The 25,214-nt window shown below is 43.5% G+C and overlaps 1 long non-coding RNA gene across 1 annotated transcript; it reads right to left on the bottom strand.

The window, feature by feature from the left end:
* Positions 1 to 14,377: 14,377 nt before the first annotated feature.
* LOC309531761 lies at positions 14,378 to 22,817 on the bottom strand. The gene is made up of 4 exons (XR_014219433.1): positions 22,361 to 22,817; positions 21,764 to 21,876; positions 14,989 to 15,652; positions 14,378 to 14,751 (listed from the first exon to the last, which is right to left on the bottom strand). It is a non-coding gene; the product is annotated as an uncharacterized lncRNA (long non-coding RNA).
* Positions 22,818 to 25,214: the final 2,397 nt, after the last annotated feature.

Below are 25,214 nucleotides of genomic sequence, written 5' to 3' on the forward strand. Positions count from 1 at the left end.
AGATCCTTTTCACATGTGCTACTCATAAGCCAGGTGTCTCCCACCTTATATCTGTGCAACTTGTTCTTCATATTTGTCCCTAATGAAATTCATTTTGTTAGCTTTCCGGGTTCCCACCACAAATTTAACTACTAGTTATTTTATTTTGTTCTTTTTGCTCCCATTTATTTCCTAGGAATTTTTCAGCCAGAGAGTTTATTTCGGACTGTTTTCTCCAGACCAAGAGTGGCTTATGACTGGCCCTCCAAAGATGTTCCTGGATGACATCTCCCATTCCTCCTGACCATTGGCTAATTCCTGACAGGGGCTAATGAACAGGAACATCTGGGGGACCACAGGGTGCCCCCTTGCTCTAGAACATAATCACAAAGTTTTCCAGTCTCATCCTCTCATGGTTAGTTTGTTTGGAATAGCAGGTGAGAAGTATGAAGGGAACTGCCAGGGTGAGATTCCTTCAAGAGGTTTCAAGAGATGTCTGCTCTAACATTGCCTCTTTTACTAATTAAAAGCTGGATGCGGGAGCAAGAGCACTTTAAAAGTAAATGAGCCAGTGTTATAGTAATTAAGACATACCCAGAGCAAAGTTTGCTTTAATTGTTATCTGCGACATCCTCAATGCTACACTGTGGCAAAGAAGCCTCTTGTGGGGGGAGCGGGGAGATAGTCAGGTCATTTATAAATGCAAAATTGACCCAGAGGTTTCCAGGAGAGCATTCTGGATTACGCTCATCCCAGAAAGCAGCAAGTGTGCCCCAGACAATTCTATGCAAACACACTATGCATCCTGTGCTGTTTAGGGTTGCCACCATGTGTCCTCTTTTCCCAGCACATGCCCTCTTTTTCAGGGGTAAAGTTTCTGTCCATGTGGAGTTTTTAATTTGCCAAAATGTCTCTGGCTATGCTTTGTGGATGAGACATAGACATAACTGTGGTTTAAGACTTATTTTCCTCTTCTCTTCTCCTGCCCCCCTCAGCAATATATCACAGCTTCTTTAGCCTACAATATAGCAGGGGTATAGATCAAAGGTTTTCAACCTTCATTCCCTTCTGCCCTTGATAGCTGATACCCCAAACTCCCTCTTGCTGAATGCCAAATGAGGGAGCAACTCCACTTCAAGACCCGCCTTTGGGTAACTAGCAGGCTCCAAAAGATTCTTTTTGGAAATAAGGAAAGCGGGGGAGAAAGGAAGGAGGACAAAGACAGACTGTCAGGGCAAGACTGCACACTGTTTTGATACTGACGTGTGAATCTCTTCACCTAATAACTTTCTGAAGTTTTTGGAGACTGTTTATAAAGCTGTCTTCAATGGAGAGTCCACTGTGCCTCTGTCTCTACACATTTTTTTCTATTAAAATACCATCTTTAGTTAAATCTCCACTGGGGAGTGCAGCGGCAGTCTGAGGCAGACAAGAAGGGGAAAGAGGGTCCTGAGACAAGGGAAGAGAGGCTGGAGAAGGTGGGTGCTGCCTCCTCCCAGGATGCAGCTGACTCAGATGAGATTGCAGAACTCCTGCCTCTCCCCTTCCCTCTGGGGGAATGGAATCTGGGAAGGGAATCTGCCCACTTCCCAATGATGCTGGATAAGCTGGATAAATTAGCTTCAGGAGGGAAGGGCACCATCTCCCAGGACCTGGCAGTTCTCTGTTGCTGCAAACAGAGGCCTCAACCCTGATTCACGCTCTGGCACTCTTGGAAGGCACAAGCGTCTCATAGGTAAGCATGCCTTGTCTTGTCTTAAAGTGATTGGTGAGTAGGTGTGTGAACCTGTTGGAACAGTTCTGCTGCTACGCTGTGATTCTGAACTCCATGTGTTGATCCCAGACCCCTTACACTTGGGCTGCTGCTCCCAGCTCAGATGTCTTTGCTTTTCCACTGCCATGTAGCCTGTGTAGTGGCTGCTGAGACTCATTTCCTGCTGCTGTGCCTGTATGTCTTCTCTGCTTCAATAAAAATCTCTTCCTTACTCTTAGGTAAGACCCTTTGTCATTGTAGCTACTGCAGATCTGTTAAAGGATCTCTAGGTTGCAACCTCCTAACCTCACAGAGACCTGAATGCAAGATGTCCATTAAAAAAAAAGATGCTGAAAGAGCTATACAAAAACAAACACTCTCAAAACTTTAAAAATGTTTATTTGTAGCACTTTTATGGAGGTTCTATATACTTTTGAAAATGAAGAACTTGAGTCATGACTCCTGCAGCTGTGCCCTCCTTTACATTTACTATTCACTTAAAACAAGACAACAATCTAAATCAAGCATTATCAAATCCCAATTTAGACTTTTCAATGGAAAGAAAAAAAGTTGGAAAATGACTCAGCTATGAGTAAGCAGTATAGAAAAGTGTTGCCAACAGCTATAATTTAAAACCAATTAAAAGGACAAGGGAGATCGGAGAAAGAAATGCAGACTATATCAAATAAGTCCATTAAATAGTATTGAGATAATGTTTAGCTTTGGAAATGCTTTGAGTAAGAAAACCTCACTAAAGCTAGATTGGCTTGGATTGTAGCTGAATGTGCACCTGCCAAGCGTGGGAATATTGTTGATGCTTCTCTCTCTGCCCCCCAGAATCTGAAGCATAATGGAGATAAAACAAAAGCAGCTCCCCAACATATCCTTGTGCAGAGTCCTCTGTTACACCACCAGGTGAAACCCATAGGTTTTTTCCCCTTAAACATAATAATAATAATAATAATAATAATAATAATAATAATAATAATAATATTTCCCCCTTTTATCTTACAAAATATTTTCTTAAATTTTGACTTCCTGTCAAGTCCCTTCACATATGTTTTATCTTACAACTGAATGTACACAAAACAATAAACCTTTCTATATAAATTTTCCAATCCTTAATTGTTATCCACCTCCTTTTACTTCCTTTGTCACTTGAATGCTAGCACAGAGTCAAAACTATTATTGCATTTTTGAACATATTTTCTATAACCATCCCATTTTTCCGCAAATTTTTGCTTTGAGTTTCCTCTGAGTTTGCTAGTAAATTGAGCCATCTCCACAAATTCCTGTAATTTAATTTGCCAATCTGTTATTTTAGGAGCCTCCTGATCTTTCCATCCCTTGGCCACGAGTATTTGAGCCGCTGCAGTTGCATAGAAGAATAACTCTCTTGAATTTTTGGGATCTCTTTGTCTAAAATACTTAATAGGAATGCCCCCGGTTTTTTAATGAAGGTTATCCCCATAATCTTTTTTAATTCATCGTATATTTTTCCTGAAAAAATCTTAATCTTTTCACAGGTCCACCACATGTGGATCATGTCACCGTTATTTCCTGCACATTTCCAACAAGCATTCACCAAATTTTTATACATTCTTGATAATCTGGAAGGAGTGAGGTACCACCTATGGGCCATTTTCATCATGTTCTCACTTATGTTATAGGTAAAGGTAAAGGGACCCCTGACCATTAGGTCCAGTCGTGGCCGACTCTGAGGTTGTGGCGCTCATCTTGCTTTATTGGCCGAGGGAGCCAGCATACAGCTTCCGGGTCATGTGGCCAGCATGACTAAGCCGCTTCTGGCGAACCAGAGCAGCGCACGGAAACACTGTTTACCTTCCTGCCGGAGTGGTACCTATTTATCTACTTGCACTTTGACGTACTTTCGAACTGCTAGGTTGGCAGGAGCAGGGACCGAGCAACGGGAGCTCACCCCGTTGCGGGGATTTGAACCACTTAACTTCTGATCGGCAAGCCCTAGGCTCAGTGGTTTAACCCACAGCACCACCCGCGTCTAGCTGGCTGTAAATTTCAAATTTACGTTCCAAAAGTTTTCTCAATCTTTTAGCATAATTGGACGGCCCACATCTTGGGCCCACTTTATCATTGAAGCCTTAACCTCCTCATCCATTACTTCATAGTCTAAAAGATGTCTATACATTTTTGCAATTATTTTGGTTTTACTATTCAGTAGTTCTCTTTCAAATCTTGAAGGCTCCTTTTCAAAACCTATCTGCTTGTCCTGCCTGAACACTTCATTCACCTGGAAGTAATATTGCGAACTAGAAAAGTGATCTTTTATTTTCTCATAACTTATCAATAATAGTTGACCCTCCTCCTCCCTTAATATTGTGTTATACGTTATCCAGGTCTCTTTGATGTTATATTTTTAACAGCGATTGCTACTAGTGGAGAGTTCCATCTTGGGGTTTTCTGTTCCAAATATCTTTTGTATTTCCCCCATACCATATATATAGCATTTCTATGAAACCCATAGTTGACTGAAAGACCACTGGGTAAAACTGGAGGAGCCCCTGCAAACATCTTGGGCATGTGCAATTAATGATCTTCAGACGTTCTGGAGACAGGGACCAACAGAGAACCTGCTTGGGCATCATCAGTATGTGTCACCAGGCCTACTGACTATTTGCGTGTGAACTTCTGGTGATCCAGTAAGCACAGCAAGGGTCCAATATTTATGAATATCAAGCCCATTCAGCCACAAATTTTGACATAACCTCCTCATGGTTACCTATGTAACAATGAATATATTGACAGCAGGGCCATCTGTGGCCCCCTGAGCTTTAGAGGTTTTCCACTGGAGGTGAGAGACAGGTGGTGTTGCAGAACAGGGCTTTCACTGGCCTTGCTTGACAGGCTGCTGGTGTCAGCTAATGTGATCTGCTGCTATCTTACATTTTGTGGTGGTTTAAATGCATTCTGCATTTTCAATTGTTACATTAAAATTGTTGAAATCTGCTACATATTTTGGGTTGGACACAGGTCTTAAAATAAGCAAAATAAAAAAAGAACACTATTCTAAAACAAAAGATTGATGTCACTGTGCAGTGGCCTGATAGCATCCTCAGCAGTTACAACAAAAGTGGTGGAAAACAAAATTGCTACAGACTAGTCTATTTCCAAGGACGCTGGTGGCGCAGTGGGTTAAACTACAGAGCCTAGGACTTGCCGATCAGAAGGTCGGCGGTTTGAATCCCTGTGACGGGGTGAGCTCCTGTTGCCCGATCCCAGCTCCTGCCAACCTAGCAGTTTGAAAGCACATCAAGTGTGAGTAGATAAATAGACTCTGGCGGGAAGGTAAACGGTGTTTCTGTGCGCTGCTCTGGTTCACCAGAAGTGGCTTAGTCATGCTGGCCACATGACCCGGAAGCTGTATGCTGGCTCCCTCGACCAATAAAGCGAGATGAGCGCCACAACCCCAGAGTCGGTCACAACTGGATCTAATGGTCAGAGGTCCCTTTACCTTTAGTCTATTTCCATCCTTCATGACTGAGGCAGTACTTAAAGAAACCAGAATGAAACTTTCCTGATTACAATCCAAACCACCATGTTCCCCCTAAGACCTGACTTTTGCACAGATGGCAAGTTTTCACAATTCTAGTAAGGAGCTTAGAGCCTGCCTACTCAGAAGACATTTGCATTGCCACACCGGGAGCTGCAAACAGCTGCTGCTTGGATTTAGTTGACCCAAAACATGTATTAGAAAAGAGAAATGAGAGAAGGTTGCTTATCTATCGTCATTGGTAAGGAACCTCCTATGCATGTCATAATACTTGCATATATTTAATTAACACACCCAAGTGATGAGAACTACTTGAATTTGCGCACATGGAAAAGCAGTGGCAGGGCAAGGCCACTTTTGGGTGGTCGTATGAAATCTAGACCTTTCAAGCTGAGAGTCCCTGAAGGAGAAGCTGGCTGAAGCAAGCAGAAGGACTGCTTTGTCCCTACTGCCAGGTGAGCCCTTTCCCATTTCTCCTTCTGCTGCAGTCTGGTAGAATGCTGCATTTAAAAGTGCACGTGTGCTGCCTACATTTCCAGGTACATATCCAGTAGCCTGGTAATGTCCAGCTAGGGAACCATGATGTGCTTCTCCAGCCCATGCCATATTATTGCCTGCTGTACAACATGATAATGCCACACTACAAATTTCTCAAGCAAGAATGTGGAGAGTTGGACCTGGTAGCTGTTGGTTTCAGTGCCAAACATCCATTTAAAGTAATTTCTCATTTCAGCCTATGTCCACACCCATCCTTAATTCATGGCAGAAGCAAGATTTGAACCAGTATCTTTCTCACATTGGTACTGAGAGGGAGCCATGAAGAATGCAGACTTTCTGAAAAATAAAGCTTTGCCATCGATGGAATGGTTTTTAATGCATCTGCATTAATCTGAGGACAATTTGTTTGTTGTAAGAGTTGGGTTCTGAAACTATGGCAGATATCAAGTTCTGCACACCTCTATGTGCAAGAACAGTAGAAAATAGAGACCTGCCTTTGTTCTAGGAAGGAGCTGTAATATTTACAGCACATTGCAGTTTTGAAGATGGATAGCCCCTAGGGTCTGGATGAATGAAAATGGGCTTATTAGGAACGAAGTTCAAGAATAAGAGAAAGTTAGCCCTTCAAGCTGCAGTTTTCTCATTATTTAATGCAGTTTGTTGCTTTTGAATTTACTTTTATCTCCCCACCCCCACGACGACACTTCAGAATGAACACTCACACACACAATTTCCATAAGCATGGTGGGTATTCATCAGGGAGCCATCATTCCGATTCTTTCCCTCCTCCTTTCATTTTGAGTGACAAGTGTAATAATAATGAGCTCGAGAGAAGACATCATCTTTAAAAATTAGACGAGGAGTGGATAAAAAGGAATGGGTTGTATTAGTGAACGAAGAAATTACATTTCCATCAAGACAAAATTAGACACTTTCAGAAAATGCTCGGACAAAGTTGGAGGGGGGCGGAATCACACAAGCATTTCAGAAGATTAGAAGGAGAAAATGAGACAGCCCCTTGCCTTTGCCTGGTGAAAATTATGTGCCAAAAGTATGTGATGCTTAAACCAGGAGCGGGACTGTAGCTCCTTTCCCTATTATCTGTAGACAGGTATGCTGATTCTTTGGCTGTCAGAAGTTGGCGATAATAGCAGGGGTTAAATCGCAAACAGGAACGTGAAGCCCTAGTCTAAGCAGCAGCTTGATGTTTCGCATTTAATGCTGACAGGTGCCTAAGATTTCTGTCTCTGTCTCCCTCTCTATTTTAACAAAGCCGGTTGAGCCTGTCATAGTAATAAGTATTTCAGAATTGAGATGGACTATGCAAAGGATTGCACACACATTAGATTATCCCCAGGAAGCTTCACAGGAACCTCAAATAAGGCAGCAACTAAAAAGGCAGTTCAGGAGAGGTAAGTGTGGGTTCTGTGAGCAGGGGGGAGGGAGGAGACAAAGCAGCGACTTTTGCGGACCTTGGCAGGGGACCATGCTTTTCTCCAGCTCTTGAAAACCTTCACCCGCTGATTTTGTTGATCTTAAAACTACACAAGGGAGCTTATCCACTTACGGTAATTTCTAGTGAGCTGGCAATCCTAGTGCGTGCACAAACCTTTCACATATATTCCTGATTTTCCTTCTTGAACATGGATACAATGATTCCTGCTAATGATTACCAGAGGCAGTCCATATTTTCTGGTGGGCGTCTCTGGTAAATTATTATGAGGGCTGTGCATACCGTCCCCTCACCCTCCCCAGTCCACCCTGTGGCTCTGACTGGTGGCCCTTGCATCAGGCCCATTCCTCGTGGGCCACTCTGGAAGTCACCCTCCCTGGTCTGGAGCCATCTCCAAAACAAATCGGTAGCAGGACTAAGACCTTTAAAAACAGAGGTTGAACCTTATTTTAATAAACAGTTATAACAAGGTTTACCAAGCCTGCTTACCAGCTGGCTGTCAATAGCTACTGGCGATGGTGACTCAGCTCCGCCCTCAGGATTGCAGGCAGCAGTGCTTCTGAATACCAGTTGCTGGAAGCCACAGGAGGGGAGAGGGCTGCTTGCGGGTTTCCTCTGATGGGCATCTGATTGGCCAGCGCTGCCAGAGTGATCTCCCTCACTGGAGCCAAGCTGTGCTGTGTGATGCTGCCTGCCCACCCACGCAGGTGAGAGCCTGGCTGGCTGACATGGCCCTTAGTGAGCGAATCCCCGCTGTGCTCACAGAGATGAGCACCAGGCCAGGCTGCCCTGGGGATACCTGGTTTGCACTCCCTCAAAATTGTATGCTCGGGGCCACGGCCCCCCTGGCACCTCCATGCTATGCCCTGGCATGTGCTGCTTGCAAAGGAACAGAGACTGCACTGGGCAGAGTCAGGTTCTTCTGATTTCCAGCCAGCAAGGATGAGGGTGTGTTCCTGTGTGGTGGTCACAACACAGCTTTCCTGCAGGAAAGCAGCTCATGAAGCAGCACCTGCACCCCTAGGATTGATGCCTCCGCTTAACAGTTGTCGAGGAGCAGACACATTGATCTTGTGGGGCAAGAAGGAGAGCCACAGCATTGGACCTACCTTCTATCAGGAAGACTTAGCTGCCAGTCAGGTAGGTCTCAGTCTTTTTGAATGGTTTCCCCACCCTGCCTTCCAGAAGCCCTAACTCCTGACCCCCACAGACCACTCTGGGCCAGTCCAGCCTGATAGGTAGCAATCTCATCCTAGGCCCTCTGAATATGTCTTACCTGGTGTGGAGCCTAAATATTATATTTGCAGACACATATAACTTGCAAAGAGCAAAGGCAATGTGACACAAATTTATCCATCTTCTACATTCTCCCCTAAATCACTGGGATTGGAGAACCCTGGTGAAGCCATTCCAGCACTAACCTTTCCCCACTCTCCCCACATATGGTAAGCTTAGTTTTGCTTTTTCAGACACAAAATCTCATCAGCGTTCCATCACGTTATTGGACATTTTGAGTTAAGTAAGCATCACAAGTCACTTCAGCGGTCTCTGCTTCTCCATGGGGTACCTCATAAAAGGGTCCCACTTTGCGCTGGGAAAGTCCATCCAGAAAGACTCCAAGGCACTCTGCTTCACCTTAGATTCTGGATTCATTCTAAGTCACAGCATACCCTACTAAGAGAGCCAGTGTGGTGTAGTGGTTAAGACTGCTGGACTCGTAATCTGGTGAACCAGGTTCGCTTCCCCGCTCCTCCACATGCAGCTGCTGGGTGACCTTGGGCTGTTCACACTTCTCTGAAGTCTCTCAGCCCCACTCACCTCACAGAGTGTTTGTTGTGGGGGAGGAAGGGAAAGGAGATTGTTAGCCACTTTGAGACTCCTTAATGGGAGTGAAATGCAGGATATCAAGTCCAAACTTTCTTCTTCTTCTTCTTCTTCTTCTTCTTCTTCTTCTTCTTCTTCTTCTTCTTCTTCTTCTTCTTCAACACCCTGCCTACAATTTTGCCTTAACATGCTTAAAATGCTTCCCCTATCAGCAGGGAAAATAAAATCTGGTGGATTTCTTTCTCAAGTCTTCTGGAAAAATACTACTACTAAGTTTTATGTGTGTGCTGACATCAGAGACTTTAGGACCAAACTAGGAATTTCAGAATCTGTGTCCTGATCTTTCAAAATTACTTTTCTCAGACGGTAAAGGGGTTGAGGAGCTGCAACATTAGTCTATGCAACTGGCAGGTACTTTAAAGTCTTGCTATTGACCAGGCCTGATACATATCCTAGGAATAAGTACTTTGGTCCTCACCTGGTCAGCAGTGTGGTACTTCATGAAGTACATAGCAGGAACTGCTTTAATCTGAACTGGAGAACACATCCTCAAGGTCTAGATTTGAGTAGAGCTGCCCTCGTCTAACCCTGAGACTCTTTTACGCCTCATGACAGAATAATGAATTTCATTTTCCTCATTATTGAGTTACTTTTACTGCATCTCAAAAGTAACTTAATCCTCACCTGCAGTTCTCTGTGTTGTTTATTTTTAATGGAAGAATGCTTCCCCTTTGGGTCATTAGGTTATGTATCACGGTTTTCTTGTTTCCATCCTTGTATTTCCTACACTAGTTTGGAAACCGACTACACTGAGCTATGATTGGGAAAGGCCTTTGCTAATGATGCTACTAACAATTTGATTGTGGTGAAACCTTTCCACGTTATAAAGAAGCTAGCCACTTCTTGCAGCTACATATTTCTCTTCTACTTGAAAAAGATCCCAGAATGATTGAGACCTTTGGCAAGCAGAAGTGACAACATGCTGTCATTCTACCCAATATGTTCTTTTTCCAGAAAAACTTAATCTGCTACAGAGGAAGGAGCTGACTTTCTTGACTCTACAGTCAGAGCATTGTTTTCTGGAAACTACCCAGAGGCAAAGGCAATTAGTTTCCCTGAAGTTTTACCACAGAAGTATAGCAGTGGAAATGGGTGTGTATGCATGAAGAATTTATTTCAGGACCTTCACCAAGCAGTGGAGTTCCAAGGACAGAGGACTTACAAGGTTTGGTTGGGAAGAAGGTCAGTGAAAGCCCATGATGACCTTTTATAACAGTGGAGTTAATTCACAAATATGCAGGCTGTATGTATGCGGAGGCAGCCAGCTGAAATGCTCCAACCGTCAACCACACCAGCCTACATTGGAGCTTCAGAAGGCACTGTCTCTGCTTTCCTCTCACCAAGTCTCTAACTCCATTCTCTATTCTTTGTTCCCTTTCATAAGCACACAAACAGACCTAGATCATGACAACATCCTGAGTTGGGGCAGAGGGAGATTGGTATGCCCTTTGCCAAAAATAGCTGCCACCAAGGGATGTCAGAGGAATCTATTGATAATGAACTGTAAGTGGATTTCCTTCTGTCCACCCACTTGATCCCCGTCACTTGCTATGAATACTTTTTGATTACAAATAAAGGTTGCTATTGGGTTTTTTAAATGCACATTATGTGAAAATAGATATGTATCTCGCTTTGTAATCTACTTTATATACAGTACCTATTTATTGCCACTGTCCTAACAGGTTCCTTATTGCTTTCTGTTTTTCTGAAGTGTTGTTTGTTGACTTTGTATAAATTGTTTCTTCGACAGAGCCAGCCTGTATGCACCAAGACTACAATCCTAACCATGCCTACTCAAGACACAATTCTCACTGAATTCAGCAGGGCCTACTGCCAGGTAAATTGAGTTAGGATCGCATCCTTAATCTACTTCCTACTGTGAATTTTAAAAGCCAGTGGGATTCAGCATTCACTACTGCTCTTTTCACATGAAACAGGTGATCTCTTTTGTTACCTGTGTGCTGCTCAGTTAAAAGTTAAAAGTCTGAGCCACTTTGTCAAAGTGGGGCGGGGGGGGACCCATCTGAATTTGTGTCCATTTAAAATCTCATCCCACTTCTCAGCCAAATTCCAATATTTGGAATATAAATTAGTTTGAGTGATATATTTCTGTACATACACATTTTCTAAATAAAATATGCATTTACAAAATAAAACGTTGCAATAAAAAAACCCAAATATGTGGTTAAATAGCACTACAGCTGTGTGAAGGAGCAATTCATACAATCAAGGACACAAAGAGCAAAATACTAACAGGCTTGCTAAACAGTCCCTAGTGCCCGAGTGCTGGAAAGGAGACAAGACGACAAGTTTATTTTGAATTGTGAAATAAGGCTAGCAAGGTAGGCTGCAATCCTAATCTCAGTTACCTGGGAACAAACCCCATTGAATTCAATGGGACTTACTTCTGACTAGGCAGGCTTAGAAATACAGCCATAGGGAGCTCTTTGATGGGCCATTAGCTACTCCATCAACTTTCTCTTTAAAGGTGCCACAAGACTCTTTGTTGGTTTTGCTGCAAAAGTTTTTTTTTAAAAAATGATATTTATTGAGAATTTAAAATTACATAGAAAAAAAGAAAAAGAAAAGAAAGAAAAAAAGAAATTAAACAATACAAGTCAATAAAAAGAAAGAAAAGAACAAAACACACAATACATCAAAAACAAAAACAAAAGCAAACAAAAAAATAAAAACAAATCCAATATTCCCAAATCTTTCGTTATCTTGTTTCATCGACCTCCTCACACCTCCCTTTTTGTATTCTAGTTATTAATTATCTCAGCAAATCCTTTCCATCTTTCACTATGTTCTGTCATTAAATTGTCTTAATTTATTTTAACCTTATCTTACCATAAAAAGCCCTAAAACTTAAAACTTATTTGTACATATCTCCTTATAGCATTTTTACTAAAGCCAAATAGTTTCATTCCAACATTTTTTCTAACACTCATTAATTTTAAAATATTTCTCTAAATGAATTTTTAAACTTTCTTCCAATCTTCATCCACCGTCTCTTCTTCCTGGTCTTGGGTTCTGTCAGTCCTTTCTATCCATTCCATTTAGTCCATCAACCTGGTGATCTTCTATCCGAGGCTCTTAACTCTTTTCCATGTCCCTTCTGCAGATCTTCTTCATATTTATACCTGCACTTTACTTTGTCTTCTGCTGATCTTGTTCTTAATTTCCTTCCTTTATCGCTGAGGAGTAGATCTCGGGGAGACTCCAACCTAACAATGTCTTTATCCCTTCTAGACAGGTCAGCCCATTCTCCATAGTCTGCACTAAAATCCAAAAGGTATTTCAAGGCATGTTTCAAAGTCCCTCCAAAGTTAAAGCCCCCACAACTCCAGACTCCCCCTGGTGCAGAACGAGATCTCAGAAGCCAGAACAGCCCTGCATAGGAGGATCTATCCATTTTCCCATTTCCAATCCAAACGAGACTCCATCTCTCCAAATCTGACTTTCTCCAGGTTCGGTCATCAAAAACAACAGCTTATGTTCCTGCAAGGCCTCGGCTCTCTCCACTTGTATTACTTGAGGTTCAACAGCAACCTCCTCCTTTGTCTTCTGCACAACTTGCCCTGTCAAAGCAGATTCCTGGGTCGGTTCCTGAGTGGTTTCTATATATTCACTGTTTGTCCAAAATTATTAACTGCAACAGTCATCAAATCCATCTTCTCATGTAGCTGTTCCAATAAAGCGCTTGTCTTGCAAAAAGCAATCACTAAGGCTTCTTCTGGGCACATTCTTGTTCAAGGTCAATGTCTGGTTCTCATGATCTTTAATCTCTACAGCTGGAGAATTCCCCAGATCGACTCCAACAACAGTTTCAAAAGCTCCCTCTAGGGGAAACAATTTCTATTTGTATCCGTCCTTTTAAAAGCAGATCCAGCAACAAAATTACTTTCGTTTTTCAAATATTTTGTTCCTTTTAAATACAAAAGGAAACATTGGAACCAATATGTTTCTCTTTTTTAACTATCTGTCAACAAACGTTTTATTCACAGTCAATGAACTTTCCCAAAATGTCTGTCTTCCTAGCAACCCGTTCCCAGGTTCAAGGCGGTGGAAATTTATCTTTCTTTACTCTCTCTCCTGCAGGCTTGAACAATCTAAGATTTCCCCCCTCTTCTCCTGCTTCCAAGGGGGGTTTAGTAGTTTTAGCCGATGGAGATTTAGTCCTTTACAGAAGACTTTCCAGACTTTAGCTTGCAATGTCTTTGCTTCAATCTATTTACAAAAGCGGAAGGCGGACTTCCTGTTTAGAACCTTCCCGCTTCGGTGCCAAATTAAGATGTTTCACAGTCCAATTTTCCGTTCTACTCACGGGTAGTTGTTTAAAGTTCAATTGTCCACAGGAAAAAGTCAGCGCTCTCCGGCAACAGCAATGCGGCTTCACTCCGTGAAAAGAGCAGTCGATTCAAAGCACCGGGTTTCCCCGTGAGTAGGGGAGGCACAAAAGGTGCCTGCCGAATCCCACGTCCACAGGCTTCTCCCACCTGTGGTTTTTGGTGGGTCTCCGCCTCGCCGTGGTGGTCCAGACCCTAATTTCCACGAAGCGGATTCCTCCCGATCAGAGGAAATCCGCCATTGCCGGAGGCGCTAACCCGGAAGTCCCTGGTTTTGCTGCAAGTCTTAAAATGAACTCTGGCAGTGCAATTTGCCTATAAACCACCCTGAACAGGTGCTAGCTAGAGAAAGAGCCATCTTGATTTTTTAAAAGGAAACATACATAAGAAATGGGGTAGGGTATAAAAATGATCCCACTGCAGAAGTGATTGTGACAACAGAGAGAAGGTCCAGGCCAGTGGGAGCATCCAGGAGGGCCTGATGTGTTCACATTGTGCATGTGGAGGAGCAACTTTGCTCCCTGCTCAAGATGGCGTCCAGGTGGCCAGTCTGCCTGTGATAGGGAGGAGGATACAGAGGATTCCTGGAAGTATCACACCCCACTGCCAAATCCACTCAGTGGTGTCCCTGCTAGACAAATCCATGTTCTTCTACAGGCTTAGGCCACACTGCTGGATCCTGAACTTGGTCATTCTGGGAGAACTGTGCTAGTCTGTCAGTTCTGGGGAGGAATGGAAAACTTTTTCAATATCAGTTTCATTTGCTTCTAACAAAAATGGGAGTTTTTGCTTTTCTCATTTAGCCCTTTTCTCTCTCTTTAAATTTTATTCCCTGGGTAATTTTTGAACAGAGGCAAGAATTACTTGCAAGGCAGACTCATTATTATTTGCATAGTACAGACTATCATTTAGTTAAGAATGCACATTTTTATTACAATTCCCTTGAAAAATCAACAGTTTAGGTTGAGGGATGGAATGATCTCATGAAAGTCCTAGTAGCTTGGTTAAAGCAAACTTTCTAACAAATCACACACACAAAGGAAAGCACAGAGTTTACAGAATTCTGCTTACTATTGGCTATCCTGTATACCATATCCGATCCTAAAGGACAATGAACTCTATGCTGCTTTAAAAGCCTGAGCCTGTTCTTTGCTATGCAGAAGCAGTTCTGGCCGCAGTGCAACTTGTTCTAGCAGCAGCTCCAAAAATAAGGCTCTTCTTCTGTGTTCTTGTGACTGCCACCAAAGTAGCAGCAGCAGCAGCAGCAGGCCTGTGGAGAAGCCTTGAAAGCAAACTCCAAGGCACTCTGAGGGGGGGTGAGGATGCTCGTAACTCCTAAGCTTGAGGAGAAGCCGTTGAATTCCCGATACCAACTAGTGACTGTAGTAAACTTCTGTCAATCTGGTGTGAGCCATGTGATTTAAGAAGCCATTATCACACCATGTGGCCTGAGTCAACCTGTTTTTTCTACATATGGGCAAATTTTCCCCAACTGACATGGGCCCCACTGAGAAATAAGTTGAGCTTCTTCCTTCTCCCCAACAACAAAAAATGAGGAAATAGATCAACTTATTCCCTCCTTCCCAGCCCCTATGTACCCAGAAGCCACTCCTTTTCTCAGCTTCCACACAGTGGGGGCTGGTTCATTAGGGTGAATGGGGCACTGCCCCACAAATCTCACCAGCCACCCCACCTGCCTGCCTTCTTTCTTACAGTGAGTCCGGGGGGGGGGGCATGTGTGACGGTTGGCTTCCTCCTCCTCCGTCCCAGTGCTGCCCTTTGGGCACTCCACGGGGAAGAGAAGGAGTTGGCCTCCCTGACAGCTCCTCTACCAGTCCCAAGGGGCACCAGCTGCCACCATCCTCCCATGCCTTTTACCAGGCTTCTGGTGGGTCAGAAGGACAGGGAAGGAGAGGTGTTTGTGTTTCACTGCCCCTCTCCAATGTCAAGCCATGACAAGGGAAAGAGAAAGGACTCCCCTTTACCTTCTGGGGTGCCTGGTATAGTGGTGCTTCATAGCAGTGTGCCAAGATCTCTGCAGTCTCTGGATTCTATTCTCAGATGATGTTTCCTATGCTGATTAGTGGTCATGGTTGCAAGAACAAGATCCAAATTCCACCTCTATGGGATCAGCTGGCACAGAATCAGGGAATTATTTTGGAGCTGCTAAGAGTCCTGAAGTACAAAAGTAGAGCAACTTGTAGTTGCTGTAACAAGAGTGGATGAGTAAGAGCTAAAGAATACACATACCAAGTAAAATAGAGACAGCTATCTCCCCAAATAATTTTTCCACTTTATTAAGAATTACATTTTAAATGGGGAGGTGGGGGCTGAGGCTGCAACAGATTCACAGGAGCCTTCTGGTCCCACCCCACCCCCCACTGCCTTGTCTCCAAATCTTGGAGAGCTTTGCATGTAGCACAGCAAAGAGCACAGAGAACAGGGGGCGGGGGGGGGGCAGCTTCCCCAATGGAGTTTAAGATTGTTTGGAAAAGAGCCGGCTGGGAGCAGACTTAGTGGGAAGTGGGAGGCACAGATCAACAGTTCTGGCATCTGCGTTACTGGGGCCAGTCTTGCTGTAGATTTCTCCATGTTGACCTGCAGCTCAAAGCTCCAACCCCATCTAGGAGATTTAAATACAGTGGTACCCCACAAGACGAACGCCTCGCGAGACGAAAAACTCGCAAAACGAAAGGTTTTTTTGTTTTCGAGTTGCCTCGCAAGACGAATTTCCCTATGGGCTTGCTTCGCAAAACGAAGCTTGCCCCGGGGACAGCGGGTCTTCTCTTTTGAAGCAAGGGGCGGCGGGGAGATCGCTTCTCCCCACCGCCCCTTGCTTCAAAAGAGGTCCGGGGGCAGCGGGAAGCGCTTCCCACCGCCCCCGGACCTCTTTTAAAGCAAGGGGCGGTGGGGAGAAGCGATCTCCCGCTGCTCCGAAGCGGGGTGGGGGGGCGGGAACACCTGCCCCAGCCACCGGGCTTTGTAGCACTGCTGCGAAGCCGGGCGGGGGGGCGGGAACACCTTCTGAAGGCGGGCGGGGGGCGAAAGTCTTTGTCCCCCCTGCCTGCCTTCCCAGGGGCTTTTAAATCGCCCCGGACAGCGGAGAAGTCCTCCGCTGTCCCGGGGCGATTTTAAAATGCCACCCGCCAGCATTTTAAGATCGCCCGGACAGCGGAGAAGTCCTCCGCTGTCCCGGGGTTTTTTAAAATGCTGGGGGTGGGAAGAAAAGCCCTTGTCCCCCCCCCCAGCCTTCAGAAGAGGTCCGGGGACAGACTGTCCCCGGACCTGGTCTGAAGGCGGTTTCCCTAGGAACGCATTAATTGATTTTCAATGCATTCCTATGGGAAACCGTGCATCGCAAGACGAAAAAACCGCAAGACAAAGAAACTTGCGGAACGAATTAATTTCGTCTTGCGAGGCACCACTGTACTTTAAACCCTTTAAGCCCTTGGTGGCTACATGATGCCTAACCTAATATCTAAATTCCGCACACCTGTTTCAGAAGTCACTGTTTGCATGGTGTGGGAAATGCTAGGTCACCTGTCAGGGCAGTGGACAGGGGCAGCACCATTCATTATTGGAAAGTCCCAAAGGGTTTAACCTTTTAGGATGTGCCAATGAGCCAGGAGGAATAATTGTACAAATGAATACAAAAATCTTCTGGTATGGATTTCCCCTGCAGTCCCTCATTCCTGGGCTATTGGGATGGGACAGGGCACGGGGAGACTTAGGCCTATTCCCAACTCAGCTCAGCTTGCAACCTAGCAGCCCTGCAAAAGTTGCACTGGGAGGGTAGTACACATCAAATTCCATTTTGTTTCTCCTCTGTCTGGTTCCAGTTGGCTTGGCTGGCAGCAGCCCTGTTCCTGAATAAAGTTTAATTTATTTTTTTTATTAAGTTTCCATTTACCAAATTAAACATATCAAACCAATTAATCCAAATTATAACAATACACATCATATAATCCAATTATTTCCCAATTGTAATTTTTTTGTGGGGGGTACCCATGCTTCTTGATGTTCCTGAATAAAGTTTTAATTAGGTTACACTGGAATAATTTACTCCCAGGTATATTTTCCTTTCCATTCTGAAGGAAATCAGCCCTGAGTGCTCACTGGAAGGACAGATCCTGAAGATGAGGCTCCAATACTTTAGCCACCTCCTGAGAAGAGAAGACTCCCTGGAAAAGACCCTGATGTTGGGAAAGATGGAGGGCACAAGGAGAAGGGGATGACAGAGGACGAGATGGCTGGACAGTGTCCTCGAAGCTATAAACATGAGTCTGACCAAACTGCGGGAGGCAGTGGAAGACAGGAGTGCCTGGCATGCTCTGGTCCAGGGGGTCACAAAGAGTCAGACACGACTAAACAACTAAACAACAACAACAACAACATATTTTTCTTGATTCATGAAGTTTGAATTGATCTGCCTGTCTAGGTCCAACCCATTGTTTTTTTGCTTTTAAAATAGAAACCAGAAGCTGCCCAAAACTTACCAGCAATAGCCCAACAACCTATAATATGTGTTTTAAAAACTGAGCTTATCATACTTGATTTTCAGTGCTGTTTATTTGTCATGAAGTTGTTCTACCACCTCAGGAATGCACTCTTGAATACCCTCCTGCCTCCAACAACAAAATATCACCTTCACTTGTGAATGGCTCATCTGATATGTTCTGGACTGAACCATACCTGACATGATCTGTCAAAACATGGTAGACAAACAAGTAAGATTGTACCAGCAATTGGTCTCCGATTACGATAGTGGGAATTCCATCTATGGGTTTGCTGCTACCGAAATGAGTTCGGGAAAAGGACAGAAGCCACTCTCTGCTGTCAGAGGAGACGACAAGTTGTAAATTGCAAAAATATTATTGGCTGGGTTGTTTGTCCCCCACCTGCAAAAGCCACATTTTTATTTCTAAGCACAAGGTGAAGGAACATAACTCGTAGCGCAGGGTGTGTGTGTGTGTGTGTGTGTAAGATAATAAGCAAAGCAACTGTTCCATGGCCCAATCACAAGTGAGGCTGTCATTTGATCATAACCTGGATCGTTTTCTCTTTGTTTGTTTGAAAAAAAGAGAATAGATAAAATATGCATTTAAAAGTGGCATTGTGGATATCTGCATTTTTGAGCATGAACAAAGCAACCAATTATGGTGTTGGGAGCAGGAGGGGGGGAAAATGAGGATATGTGCAGAAAGAATAATGATGATAGAAATGTTTGGGAAAGAAGGCAAAAAGGATGAAGGAGTAATGGGGTGAAGTCTCTTGATATGCTACTGGAAACATACAGGATATCCACGGTGTGAATATGATGCATCAGCCTGAAATAGACACTCTCTTGCTTCAAATACCGAAAGGCAAGGAGGATCTTTGGAAGAAATGCAAGCATACCTCTGCTGTGTCCTCTCTCCCCCCCCCCCTCTCCTGGTACAATGTTTATTTTCCTATGGAAATGTTTTCACCCTTAACCAAAGTGCTAAAAACAACAACAACAAAATCACCAAACCAAACTCTTAATAGAAAAAAGAAGAATTAAAAAATAATATAATGATAAAACTTAAGGAAGGTAACTGTTCTAAAGGGACATATTATATATTTGTGCATGTGAGAGGTAGAAGTTTTCAACAAATAGTTAAAAAAATTAAATAGTTTTCAAGTTTGTGATGTTCCACTACGGAATGTTTCTAAATTTACTACTTGTATATGCCTGAATGTATATATGTGTGTGTTTAAGCAGGCACTGGAAAACAACAGATATATAAATAACCGTGGATTTTTGTGTCCATACAGTTCATTCATCTTCTCAAAAGCAGTGGCTAATGTATAGCAAAGTGGCTTCTTCGTCTGCTTGCTGGCATTTCATCCATCTTTTCTTTCATTTACAAGCCACTAATTCTTGGCACATGCTACTATTAGTAAGTATCTGGTATTGAGCTTTACTTATTTGTAGCACTTAAATGATATATTGCACTTCATTTAGCATATAAATGATACACTAATTAGAAAACAGATTTCACAAGGTGGAATACTCCCTTTAAAATGCCTGTTCTTTCTTTCTCTACCATATACAGATCAGGGTATGACTCTGAATATGGCTGCTCTGTGTTAGATCTCTACATTCCAGATTAGAATTTGAGGAAACAAAGCAGAGTTTTAGATACATGGTACCTTTAGACACTGGATTCCTCCCCTCTGTTAGCTCTATCTATAGCATCTAGGTTCAGACAGCTTGTTATCAGAAAGGGGAAGAAATCCCATCCTTGAGCTTCAAGCGGGCATCAGGATCACATGAATTTTCTCTCAGCCAAATGTTATAAAATATTTAAGCACAATTGATATCTTTCCCTACAGAATGCCTTCAAACAGGATTTGCCATCTGATCTCACTGAACTTACAACCACTTTCGTTCTCTATCCATGAAAAATATGCATCACTTTACATTATGTGGCTTTACTTAATTCATTTAGATTTTAATCTCATCTGAATTTGAGGGACTGGAATAGACACAATACTTCAAAAAACCAGGCCAATGTTATATAAGAGAAGAAAATATTCACTGTGATGTGAAATGCCACAGACTGAAAATACTTCCACTTTGTGCTCCCCTGGGCCACGGAGAGATAGCTAAACAAGAAAATCTTATAGCATTCACCTAAAATGATTGCCTAGACGTGATCGCTCCTACACTCACTCTCTGGCCATGGGGAGTCCAGGGCTGGATCTACACTAATCTATAAAAATGCTGTAAAAAATATGTAATATAGCTCTCAATGCAATTTCTCATTGCCGATGGATTGCTGCTCTACACCACCCTCTGGTGTCACATTTTTATAATGCATTTAATGCATTTTTAATGTTATAACTGACCAGTGTAGATTCTACCCAGGAGGCTCCTTGGTTTCCAGAGAAGCTCTGGTCAATGAAGTAAGCTGACCATGGTGTCCTTCTGGAACTGCTCAGATGGAGGCCACAGATAATGGTGCCTCCATTGCAACCTGTAAGTCAATTTCCAAAAGGTGGTGCTATTAGTTCCTTTACTAATTTACACTCTGTGTCATGGACTGGCGGGATACAGAGGAGTGGTGGGAGCCCTCAAGGGAAGGAGGATCAGAGCTGTTTTGATGTCTTTGAATAAAGCCTTAACTTCACTGAGCCCTTCCTCCCCAAGGAGCCATGGGGGCACTGGGTGACCTGGGGACAGTCAGTGCCTCTCCGCCTTCCCGACCTCACAGGGTTGTTGTGGGGAATAAGTAGGGAGAGGGTCAACCATGTACATCACTTTGAGCTCTGGGCAGAAAATGTGGGATATTAATGTCGTTATTATTACTACTACTTTTATGTAAAGAAAAGGTAGATAAAAGTCATATCATATAAATCTGAAAAAGTTTGGGTGTCTCACTAATTTTGACTATTTTCCATGAAAATCCAACATTTTGCTAAGATTGCTTGAGGGAACATAGAAAAAACTTAGTGATAAAAAGGAAAGAAAAAGAAAATTAGAGGTGCTCAGATGGCCAATGCACACTGGTCCCTGCCCCAAATACATTCCTGGCATGCATTTATGTTCACACACTTGATACCCCACACTTTGACCTCATTTCTACATGGTTTACCTTGCTTGATCTCTCAGCACCTTTTTCCTGTACTTGATTGATGGCTGGCACCGGATTTTGTGAACCGACACTTGAATTAATTTTGTTTGTGGGACACTTTGCACCATCGTGCTTGCAACCGTCACACTTGCGATAAGCTACTGTTTTCTACAGCAAACACTTAGAGTGCAACACCTTTCCCTAAAGAGGAAGCGTGCCTGTGCCAAGGATTCCTGGGCAACAAAGGCTCTTGCATGCAGATGCACTATGGGGACTTGGCTGGGGCTGTTGTTTGCCGCTGTGCCTGAATCCAGGCAGAGAGAGTATGGAGGTGGAAGACATGGGAAGCCAGAGCTGGAAATACAGTGAGTGCTGCTCATTATGAAGAACCTTAGAAGGAGCCGGCGGAGACTTGTCGTTAGGGCAAAAGGCTGCAGCACCTCCCACCCCAAACTCCCTCTTCCCCCTTCATCCCACCAACCTCTGACAACAGCATACAAGTTGTTGCTATTGTGGTTATGTTATATCTATTTATATTGTGGTTATGTTATATCTATTTCCCCTGAAAGGACTCGGGGCAGTTTACAGTTAAAATAGGTACAACTATTAAACTCTTTTTCTCCCTCCAGTCTATTAAAACCATATAAATAATTGCAATAAAAACAGCACAAGATTTAAAAGTCAGTTCCCAAAAGCCTGTTGGAACAAAAAAGTATTTACCTGCCAGCAGAAGGACAAGGGGGAGCCAGACGGACTTCTCTAAGGAGGGAGCTCCAGACTAGAAGCAGCCACCAAGAAGGCCCTCTCCTGCGTTCATGCGGTCATTGGAACTGCTAAGGAACCAGCAATAATCAAGTGGCTACTGCCAATCAATTGATAATTAATGAATTGCCAATTAATTATCAATTGCCCACTGATTATCAAAATATAGAAATCAATAACTGATTGCCAATGGCCAATGAATTCATCATGAATTGCAAATTAATCATAGCAACCTATCAATCAGCAGTTGATTGATAGGGCTATAATTCATCAAATGAGTTAAAATTAAAACTCCCACAGCTAATGAATTAATCGGGAGAGGGGTGTTTATGAAACGATATCAAAATGGATTGTGTAATGAAGTAATAGGGGGTGCCAATCAAATGTGTAATGAATTAATCGGGGTGCTAATCAAATGTGCAATGAGGGTGACAAATAATCAATTGTGTTAAAATTAATTATACAACGGTTTACTGGAATGGAGGATGTACTGAGAAAACAATTGATTAAAATTTTATTGCCCAATAAGGGGGGGAAACCCCCCCCCCCCATCACCTGAAAGTGGCCCATTCAACATGTCTGGAAAGGCATATTCTGGCAAGCTGCGCGAAGGCCTGGCTCACAGACACTGCAGGCAGCATCATATTTGGGAAATACTGCGGAAAACCACAATGACTGTTTGCTCTGATTCAGCAGTAAAGATTAGGTTTTCCTGGGGAAAGCAGAGGAGCAATAAATAAATAACCAACCCTCAGACACGGACCAGGAAAGCGTGGACCTGTTCCTCAAAAGTGCAAGGCAAAAGGTAAGTATGGATGAATGCTTATATTACAGCAAAGGTAAAGTTTAATATAACCATTACTAGCATTAACATTTCATTAATTTAACATTAAGGATCTGGGTATAGAGGAGCAATGTAGCACATAAAAATCTCTGTGTTTGCTACAAACAGTACATTTCCGAGCACAATTCAAAGTCCTGGGGCTGACTTTTAAAGCCCTAAATGAGGGGTCAGCAAACTTTTCAGCAGGGGGCCAGTCCACTGTCCCTCAGACCTTATGGGGGGCTGGACTATATTTTGAAGGGGGGGGGGAATGAACAAATTCCTGTGCCCCACAAATAACCCAGAGATGCATTTTAAATAAAAGCACACATTCTACTCTTGTAAAGGCACGCTGATTCCCAGACCGTCCGTGGGCCAGACTGAGAAGGCAATTGGGCCGCATCTGGCCCCTGGGTCTTAGGTTGCCTACCCATGCCCTAAATGGCTTCAGCCCTGTATACCTGAAGGAGCATCTCCACCCCCACCATTCAGCCCAGACACTGAGATCCAGCGCCAAGGGCCTTCTGGCAGTTCCCTCACTGTGAGATGTGAAGTTACAGGAAACCAGGCAAAGGGCCTTTTCGGTAGTGGCACCTTAACCCTGTGGAAAGCCCTCCCATCAGATGACTAGGAGATAAACAACTATCTGACTTTTAGAAGATATCTGAAGGCAACCAAAAGTAGGGAAAGTATTAAGCAACAAACCAGAAGAAGAATTTGAGGGAAGTTGTAGTGGGGAGGGGGTATTTGGGTTTGGGTTTATATCTGAGATGATGTTGTTGTGATAAAGATAAAAATGTAAAAATCAATAAAAACTATTTTTTTATTTTAAAAAAGAAGATATCTGAAGGCAGCCCTGCTTATGGAAGATTTTTAAATGTTTAATGCTTTATTATGTTTTTACATATATATGTTGGAAGCCGCCCAGAGTGGCTGGGGCGACCCAGTCAGATGGGCAGGGTACAAACAATTTATTTATTTATTATTGTTATTGCTATTCTTTTATTGGAAGATAGCATGGGCAAAGGTATAAAAATGTAGAGGGCAAAACTAATCCCTGTATATGGCATTTATTGACCTGACTAAGGCCTTCGACACTGTAAATCGTAATGCCCTGTGGACTGCCCTTCTAAAAATTGGCTGCCCAGATAAATTAGTGAACATCATTCGGCTCCTCCATGATAATATGACAGCAACAATCACAGATAACAATGGCTCTCAAAGTGAACCATTCACAGTGGGATCAGGTGTTAAACAGAGTTGTGTTATAGCCCCAACTCTATTCATTATTTTCATTGCCATGATCTTACACTTTGTCGAAGGGAAACTCCTCACTGGAGTAGAAATCATATATCGAACAGATGGAAAGCTGTTCAATCTGAGCAGGCTGAAAGCAAAGAATAAGGTTACTGTAACTTCTGCCATAGAGCTTCAGTATGCTGATGACAACGTAGTGTGCGCACGCTCAGAGGATGAGCTCCAAACCATCCTAAATATCTTTGCAGAAGCTTACGAAAAGCTTGGCCTATCACTCAACATCCAAAAAACCAAAGTGCTGCACCAACAAGCAGAAAACAACCCCTCTACAGCACCACAAATCCAACTCAATGGTGTAATGTTGGAAAATGTCAATCACTTCTCCTACCTAGGCAATTATCTTTCCACAAGGGCCAACATTGATGCCGAAATCCAGCATCTTTTGAGCTCTGTGAGTGCAGCTTTCTCCCGACTGAAGTGCAGAGTGTCTGAGGACCGGGACATTCATAGGGAAACCAAAAGGCTTGTTTACAAAGCTATTATACAGTGGAGCCTCGACTTACGTACGGCTCTACTTACGTACGATTCCCATTACAACGTGCAGTAGGTGCTTTGACTTATGAACTTTCCTTTAGATATGAACAGAGGCCTTGCCAGCAGCCCGGAGCTTGCCCGGCTGGCTGTGGGGCAGTGCTGGGGCCTCCACCACCAGGGAGAAGCCTCCGGTTTGCTGGAGCTCACCCCACTGGCTGCAGAGCAGCGCTGAGGCCTCTGCCGCCGAGGAGAGGACCCCCATCCCAACCCCCAAAGCTGTGGAAGAGGTGCCACCTCCAAGAGGCACGGCAGGGCGCACTGCAGCCCCAAACCCCTGGCCTGGCAAGAAAAAAAAGTGACCCCGGCCGAAGTGAATCAGCTCTTTATTGCCCCACCCCCAGCTTGTAGCCAGGTAAGCCCACTCACCCTCATTGCATCTACAATACTGTCTTATTTATTTTATAGTACAGTACATTGATTGTTGCCTTCATTTTGTGGATCTATGGTCTCATTACGACAATAAAATCCATATTAAATTGCTGTTTTAGGGGGTGTTTTTCAACGTCTAGGACGGATCAATTTACTTTTCCATTACTTTCTATAGAAAAGTGTGCATCTCCTTATGTACGTTTCTAGTTATGACCAGACCTCCGGAACAGATTATGGTTGTAAGTAGAGAACAGCCTTTACCAAAGTTGTCATGGGTTTTGAAGATGCTCGAACTCAGGACAAAAGGGAGAAACACACTAAGAGGCAGGCATTCTTGGCAATCCCTCACTGTGATCAACCCCTGCC

The sequence above is a fragment of the Podarcis vaucheri genome (assembly GCF_965113315.1).
Source record: "Podarcis vaucheri genome assembly, chromosome: 4".
Classification (NCBI taxonomy): Eukaryota; Metazoa; Chordata; class Lepidosauria; order Squamata; family Lacertidae; genus Podarcis; species Podarcis vaucheri.